This window comes from Aplidium turbinatum, chromosome 5, assembly GCF_918807975.1.
Source record: "Aplidium turbinatum chromosome 5, kaAplTurb1.1, whole genome shotgun sequence".
Taxonomy (NCBI): domain Eukaryota; kingdom Metazoa; phylum Chordata; class Ascidiacea; order Aplousobranchia; family Polyclinidae; genus Aplidium; species Aplidium turbinatum.
The window spans coordinates 17,763,070-17,770,727 of record NC_137476.1 but is presented as its reverse complement, the minus strand read 5'-3'; positions in this window follow the sequence as shown (position 1 = coordinate 17,770,727).

Here is a 7,658-nt window from a genome sequence, read left to right as displayed (position 1 = left end):
ATCGATCCATTTATTCCAAAACTGCTGAGAAAGTGACAAATTGAACCGATAATCCCTTCTTAATTGGTCACGATCATGTGGTTGCCCAACAGCACAGTATGGGTCTAAGTATGGGGTCAAAAGTGAGGCAGGGGTGATGACAGTAAAATCCCTAGGGTCGTCACTCAAAGGTACCAAAGGGCGTTCGTTCACGATCCGAACGGCACTACTGGTGTACGTAAGCAGTTCAATGAAATTGGGCTTACGTACTGAAGAGTCCAAAATGTGAAAGAAGTATTTGGTCATATCGGCCACGAAACCAAATCTTTCAAGCCGAAATCTAGCCAAGACATCTGCCAGAGGGTTTAGCAAGTCAGACAAGTCAAGACAAGAAGACATTAAATCATTAACACAAGTTCCTCGAAATTCAGACCCGCCATCGCAAACAATGCGCTTTTTTAATTGTGACGTCACAAAGTATGGTAAATACCATTCAAATCCCTTGACATTTCCTGCTTCACCAGCACGCTCAATATAGCCATTAGATTTAAGATCTTTCATGGTGTCAGTAAGGAAATCACGAAGTTCAGGTTGTTTTAAAGCCTTCTTTCTTAAAGCAGCAGCTCTATCTGACGCCAACACAAAATTGTTAGGTAGATCAATATCTTCCTTCAACGGAACAGGTATCTCAAATCGACCATCGTTCAACTCAATATTCGGTGCGACAAGTTTTCTAGCCAAAATATCATTGCGAGACAATTCACAGGTTTCATTTTGCAAAGTCAAATCCTGAATGACTTTATTCAGGTCTGCTATTTCCATATCACGAGACTCAATTTTACGCTGAAAGCCAGAGATGACATCCGACTCTGAAGACGTCTGCACTCTGCACACTTTAGCAACGCTTTCAACTAAGGGTGACTTACCACCACAAGCCAACCAACCGAGAGGAGTGAGTAAAGCATGCGGTTCACTGCGATTTTCACCAACACGTTCTTCTTTTGCCCACATCAAATAAGCGTTGTCATTGCCAATCAGTACATCTACAGTACTACAATCATTCAAATGAAACATATTCACGTCATGAAAATGACGGAAACCACTTAAATCCTGTTTATGAGGTAAAGTTTTAACATCGTCAGCCCAAGCTGGGTTAACCACCGAAGTTATATCACAAATCAGTTCATCTGTCTCTAACGACTGGATGTTGAGTTTGACAAGGTCAGCACAAGTAGCTTTCTGACCAGCCAGGGTATCCATTTTAAACGACGCTTTATCGTACGGTTTAAGACCAAGTTCGCACACCAAGTCACTCGAAACAAAGGTCAACTGCGAACCAGGATCATGCTGACAATACACCAACTTCGATTTGCCAGTCATTGGATTCAAAACACGAGCAGCAGTAACGCGGTTAAAGGCTGCTTTAACATTTCCAATCTTAACATTACGCACAGGAACTCTGGCACGAGCATCATCTTTACCGACCGAATCCAGAGAATCACGTGACGTCACATAAAAATCATGCAGAAGAAAATAGTGTTTCCTATCGTTGTTAGGCCCACACTGACGACAGTTGTTTGCATGCTTACAGTCCTTAACCATATGCTGGCGCAAACAGTTCAAGCATTTTCCAGCTTTCACAATGACATCTCTCCGACCTTTAGGTGTCAAGCGCAAAAATTCTTTACAATTAGACAAAAAATGATATTCAACTTGACCACGTGATGAACAACAAAAACATGCCGGTATGTCACTACGTCTGGCCACACCGCCGCGCGGTGCGCCAACAGCAGTCGAGTACTGCGAACTCCCTGAAATCACATTATCATGGGGTTTTACCGACGTCTGCCTAACCGGACATGAAGGCAATTTTCCTTTGCCAAACTTTTTAAATTGCTGCGACTCACCAGAATCGCCCATTAGCATAATGCTAAAATCAGTCGACTTGCGCGTTTCCTCTCGTACTACAAAATCAAACAAACTCTGAAAGGTAGGTTCCTCAGTGCTACCATACTGATCACCTAAAAAGTCAAGATAACGCTGCTTAGCGTCAAACGGGAGTCGCTTAGCCAAATCCAAAACAAAACGTCCTTCCAATTTGTCACGCTGACCATAAGCTTGCGCGTAAAGCAAACACTGCGATAATTCATCTTTAAACTCTTTCAGATCACTGGAAGAGGTCGAAGTCAATTTGCTACCATAGCGATACTTTCTAATTTCCGGTTCTGCGAAAAGACCTCCACGAACTCCAAAACGTTGGGACAAGCGAGCTAATGACATTTCTATCCTGTCTTCCTCTGACAAGCCAGGAGTGTCGGAAACCAAATTAGCAATCGTTTGTGCAGCTGTTCTAACACAAGCTGCTTGCAACAAAGTCAAACGAGTTCCCTTAAAGGGCGAAGCTGCCATCAAGGCCATAACACGATTTTTAAAGAAGACAAATGGCATATTATTACCATCGTAACCAATCAAGGCCGCCTTATCGAAGAACGTCCTACTATTTTGGTATTCAAAAAAGCAATCCTGTTGTTGAGAACTCGATTTAGCGGGAGAAGACAAGCTATATCCCTTAAGGGGCTGAGTGGGCTCAGTCACATGCACAGCCCGATCACGATCCTCAAACACGTTAAAATCAGGAGACACGATACGCCTCTCACAACCACCCAAATTACGTGTAGCTGGGCGATCAGCAACTAGCGGCGCAGAAAACTTTGAAGGGGGCCAAGCATTACTGCTAATGGCGGCCCCGTGACCTGTACGCTCTGGGGGAGGAGATCGGTTATAATTCACAGACCTTGGCTCTACAGCCTTCGGAAGACCCTTAGCCGCGGCCCCGAGACCTCCTGAAACATCTTGAAAAGATGTGGATTGTACTGGTCCACTTACAGATTGAACAGGCGTCTGGAAAAGGTTAGGTAAATTAAACTGCGATTGATGTTCACTTCTGGAATGCCTAGAAGAGCCCTTCCTAGAGCTACGCCGGGAGCCCAACTCAGAACGATATTCAGCTAAAACTACCTCTTTACGTTGTTCAGCCCTCAACTGAGCGTCTTTGAGTGCGAACTCAGCAGCTCTGGCTTCGGCCTGAGCTCTCGCGGCAGCCTCAGCTCGTACGGCCTCAGCTCTCGCGGCGGCCTCAACTCGTATGGCTTCAGTTCTCGCGGCGGCCTCAACAGCTCTCGCTTCGGCCTCAGCAGCTCTCGCTTCGGCCTCAACTCTCACGGCGGCCTCAGCAGCTCTTGCTTCGGCCTCGGCTTGTATCTGGAGCTCCTCTCGTCTTAGCTGTAGGTTAATTTGTGCAACTATCCGTGACGAGCTCTCAGACATCCTAGTGCTTACATTTGAGGCGCTATCCTCAGGATGTATGTCAGCATCCAACCTATCTGAGAACTCACTTTCTTTTTGTTCGAAGTTATTTTTTAACGAGTTAAATTCGGGATCTACCCTATCATGAAGTTCTGCTAAGATTGCAGAGTTAAAAATTTTACTCAAGAGAGCATGGAAATGCCGTAATTCCTCTTCTAAAGTAGATAAGTTAGATCGAAAAATTAACAGTTCCTGCTTATCACTCAAAGAACCTAGGGCTACAGAAAGTTTCCCAATTTGAGTCAAAATATCCCGTCTAAGATGCCGGGCCTCTCGAACTGACTTAGCCTCATCGTTAATGGGTCCCTCCCCAAATTGGCCTGCCCGACCGCAAAGAACATCATCAGGCTTAAACTCAGTCGAGTCTACGGCGGTCGAGTCCCTGTCGCCACCGAGTGTAGACATATTAAATGTTAGGGCTAAATTTAACAATTAAAAAATTAAGTTACACAAACACACAAAATTACAGTAGTTATAAAAAACTTAACTGCAAAGACCGTAAAAATACAAAAAGAATTTAAATGCACGATACCGTAGCTGTACGAGTATGTGAAGTCCAAACGTCCACAAAACTTGCTTGGATTCTTCCACTTGAATCTTCAAGCACAGATGGATTGCCTTTAATCTTCTTTCTTGCCAATAAATGTCAAAGTTATTTTTCTTCTGTACCAAACTGAGAAGAAATGTCTTTACTTTTTAGCTTAAAGTTCTTCAGTTGCCTACCGAGAAGAAATGTTTTTAATTTTCTTTGCTTCTTTAGACTACCAACCAATAAGATCTTCTTTTATTATTTCTTTGCTTCTAAGTGCTTCTTAGCCTACCAACTACAAACTTCGTCTTTTATTTTTTTATGCTTCTAGTGCTTCTTGGCCTACCAGCTAACAAGAACTCGTCTTTTATTTTTTATGGTCACAGCGGTAAACCATAATCTCTTCTTGGGAAAATTTTAACATAAAGTTCCCTAATCCGTTCGTCTGTATATAATGACCGAAGAAACACACACTTGAACTTCTTTTCAAACAGTGTATTCCTGTAAAATTAGTCCGAGGCTACCGAAAACGAGGGGGTGCAACGCCTACACCACTTAAACTGTCACTACACAACAGATTACTTGGATAAAAGACGGAACTTTTGTCCAGCTAGCAAGCACTAAGCCAACAGTTAAATGTGCGGCCAACTTTCAAACAATCATTTTACGAATGACCAGAATTAGATATCAATATCTCAAATTCACGTAGAAAGTAACTGTGACGCAATAAATGAAAGACAATTATGAAGTCATTCCAACAGGTGTTTAAGCTGATGTAATATTTCCTGTTTAAACAGGCCCAAACAGGTCTTATGAACGATGGTGCAATTTTGGCACATGCTTTAGGAATTTCCATGACGTAATATTCAGTAGACTTGAACGGTTTTATATGACGTTTGATTTGTACAGAGATTGGCCGTAACAATACCGTACAACGCTGGTAGTCGTAACGTTGTTGATTACTAACTCAGTTTGGTACTTGAACAAATCGAAACAAATGTCTAAAAGTGCAATGTGTATAAGACCTAACCTACGGCAGAAGAAATTGTGGCTTGGATAGGCCTACAGCTTTGCAAAGAAAGGAACAGCTTTTTAGTTCACGCCGTTTTTAGCATTTTTACGGTAGGTCTACTGTGCAGCCTACTGTTTTAGTCATATTTCTTGCAAATAATTTAACAATTTTGTTAAAAGAGTTAAAGCTTGACCTGGAGGTCGTGCCTGATTTGTCACACACAGATTAACCGAGTTCTACTTGCATGTGCCCATTGCAAACATTCTTTCAACTGCAGCGCTGGAAGGTATTGGCGTGTTGTAGCGAAAAAAAAATACATTAAAAAGTATGCGTTTACGCTATCCGCTAAAACTTTACGGCGTAGCCTCAAGCGCAAACTATCCAAGAAAATGTTGCCGCAAGCGTTAGTGTAAACAAAAAGGCTACGCCGCAAGTAGGCTACATCTCTGCTTGTTACTCAATGCAACAAACAGTGTAGGGCTGTAGGCTATATGTAGGCCTACTCAGCCTCATTTTTTAATCATATTTACGACATTCATTTTTATGAAGATGAGGCTGGTTCACTGTTTGTTGCATTGAGTAACAAGTCTTATAGGCCTAGTAATGATACGAGACAGTAATGATCCTAGTCAACCACTTCAAGCGGAAAGTTTGGTGGGTTGGTTCACAAAAACAGAAAAATTTTATCAGTCATAAGTTATTTGAAGTTATTAGCCATTACCTAAATACGGACTATAAGGCGAAATCCACCATTAGGCTTTTGCGTGGTGGATTTTAGTGAGGAGTGACATGCAATGAATTATTCCTAATATTTCCTGGTTAAACCAGAGTTTACGAAAAAGCATACAATTTTCCATCCGAAGTTACTCCTCAGCCTGATTTTGGAAAACTCAGTATAACCTGCTGTAGGCTACAGTAAGCCTAAACAACAAGTCCCCATGAAACTGGAAAATGGATTGTGAAACGCTGGTTGCAACTCTGCAGAAAAATAGAGAAAATGGCCACATTACATAGGCCTACATCACGCCTTAAGTTCTTGAGAAACCATGTGAGATCCAAGAAACGTCCAGTCTCAAGCAATAACCAATCCAATAGCAAGAGAATATCGAGCAAGTCAGATCAACAGTCGTTCGACTTAAAAAAGCAGTGTTTTTACTGTGGATATAGTTGTATGTTTGATGAAAGGCACCCTGATCGAAATAAATTTGAAGAGGTGTGGACAAAATCGTCAGGAATATATTACGTAACACTTGCTTTATGCCAAAGTAGAGACGATGAACTTGCTAAAACTGTTCAAAAACGACTGCTTACAGCACACGACCTGGTGGTTGCTGAAGCCAGACAGGCCTACCATGTAGGCTACCATGCAGAACAAGGTTTGAAAATCCTGCTCAGTATTCAACACCTGGTCGTCCAACATCCACTGAAAAAATGACATTGTTTAATACTGTATGTAAAAAAATAGAACATGATATGGACTTATAGCCTACACCGTTGTCAGTATAGGATTGGAATCATGATTTGATTACAGAATGCCACACAAACCGTATTGTTTTTCATATTTACTTTCAGGAGGACCTTCACAATCGCTTTATAGATCTTCTCTGGAGCGCATCATACATCTTCAAGAAGTCACTCCCCAGGTGGTCTGGATAGCCTACGTGAGTGCTAAAACAACATCGCAATCTAAGCCAAAGTCTGTTGTTACCATTTTGCCGGTGATCGACTTACACGCCACAGATTTAACAGCTTAACACTCGTTTCTATCGTTTGTGGCGAACAGTGCCAAAAACTGAATGTCCGAATGGCATGTGTAACCTTCGACCAACAGCTTCATATAAAAGCATACGACATAGAATCATCAAAGAACATGAGCGTATTTGTTCGAATGGGCGGCTTTCACCAGCTTATGAGTTTTCTGGGATCAATTGGTTCCTTTATGGAAGGAAGTGGCTTGAGAAGTGTTCTTGAGACAGCATACGCTCCTGTAACTGTAGGTAGGGCACATCTTTAGTGGGAAGGCAGTTTCCCGCGCTGTTCGAGGTCATCTGTTATGAGCAACAGCTATTCTGTCCCTTATGTTGAAAGAATTTTGGAGTGAGTTGACGCCGGAGAGCAGAGTGCCTTGGAGAAATTGTATGACTCGACAGTTCTTCTGATCATAATAATGATAACATGGTAGCATTTTTCACCAATAAAAAGGAGCAGCCCACACGAGAATCACGTAGGCCTACATCAGCTCTGTGATTGAGCTATGTTAATTACGTTTCAGTTTTACAGGAGTTTATTCAAGCAGAGAGAACAAGCTGGTCACAGCGGTAAACCATAATCTCTTCGTGGGAAAATTGTAACGTAAGATTCCCAAATCCGTTCGTCTGCATGCAATGACCCAAAAATAAACACACTTTCGAAACGTCTATTCAAAGTGTATTCCAGTAAAATTAGCCCGAGGCTATCGAAAATAGGTGCAACGCCTACACCTCTAAAAAATTGTCACTACAATACAGATTAATTGGATAAAAGACGGAACCTTTGTCCAGCTAGCAAGCACTAAGCCAACAGTTAAAAGTGCGGCCAACTTTCAAACAATCATTTTACGAATGACCAGAATAGATATCAATATCTCAAATTCACGTAGAAAGTAACTGTGACGCAATAAATGAAAGACAATTATGAAGTCATTCCAACAGGTGTTTAAGCTGATGTAATATTTCCTGTTTAAACAGGCCCAAACAAGTCCAAACAAGTTTGACACAAGTCTATGAACGATGG